Source organism: Lutjanus erythropterus, chromosome 6 (assembly GCF_056507025.1).
Source record: "Lutjanus erythropterus isolate fLutEry1 chromosome 6, fLutEry1.hap2, whole genome shotgun sequence".
In the NCBI taxonomy this organism is placed as follows: domain Eukaryota; kingdom Metazoa; phylum Chordata; class Actinopteri; order Lutjaniformes; family Lutjanidae; genus Lutjanus; species Lutjanus erythropterus.
In genome coordinates, this window is record NC_139322.1 from 16,156,668 (window position 1) to 16,158,046 (window position 1,379).

The following is a 1,379-nucleotide window of genomic DNA, read 5'->3' on the forward strand; positions in this document are numbered from 1 at the left end:
TGTTCCATGTTCACTGCTGGTGCAGCCTGTTAGCATGCTATCTTGCTAAGAGCCTTAATAGAAATCTTTTACATAATAACTCACGATAGATAAAATCCTCACACTTTACCATATAATTTACTTAATGAAATTTATTTACAAACCAAATCAGATACGGAGAAAATGGAACTACCAAAGTGTTAAGATGGAAAGATTTTTATTATTATCATTGTTATTTTGTGTTTTAGAGACAAAAATTGCCACATTTACATAAACTGATAAACTTAGATGGGGAGGACTTAGTACAGTTGTACTAAGAATGCAGGATAATATGGCATTGGCCAATAAAGACTTTAACATGAAATGTGTATCAGCCCAAAATGAATATTTCTGACAACATGACAGGCTAATATGATGATGCTTTATGAACACATAAAGTAAGTATGTCTGCAGTGTGTCATTTGCAGTGATAGCTAATGACTGTTCAGCATTGGTCGTGAGAGAAGCAGCCAGACCACATTCCTTCAACATTACAACAAATCTGTAAAGAACAAAGAGAAACAGGCGCCAGTGAGAAAAAAAAACAGCCAGTAGTAGTTTTCTTATTTTTCCCAGTGAATGTGGATACTTTGAAAAGCATTATATTTTGTCTAAATCTGCCAGCGGGCAATCACAATAAAACTAGACATAATAAAAGATTAATATAATATAATATAAAACAATTGATGTTATCTGCAATTACGTGGAAAAAATATTTGCATATACTGGCATCAGCCAAAATGGCATGGAAAATATTTGCATATCAGATAAAGACAAAAATTAATTTGTATATTACATTCTGTGAGGTTATGTATAGTCTATATTTATTTAATTTATTTTTGATATCTCCTGGGACATTATGTGTGGGCTATTCATTTACACAAGGTCAATAAATTGTGCTGTTAGAAGTTGGTGAGCATACACAGGCTATTGGAAAGTTGGTGAAAAGTCAGAAATGATAAACACCTGCAAATAAGATTTTTCACAACCTGGCAACCCAAATGTGTTCTTATTCTCAGCAAACTGATCTATAAAACTTTTTTTTTATTATTATAAATCATTGACAAAAGCCTTAACTCTCGTTCATAAAGGCAATCACATCAGAAAGTGATAGAAAAAGTATCTACGTAGAGTAATTTCAGACTTTACAGTGAATTTGTCTGCTTAATCCTCACTGTTTGCGCTTTTGCAGGTCACTGGCAAACCTCGCAAGTGATTACAAATCAATATAAATACCATTAGAGCATAAACAGGAAGCGGTAATTCATTTTTCCAGTTATATTACAACGAGTGACTGATGAGAGGAGCAGGTGAAGGGCGGACGGAGGGCGGCTGTCGCTTTAAGAAGTTGTTGCATGGAG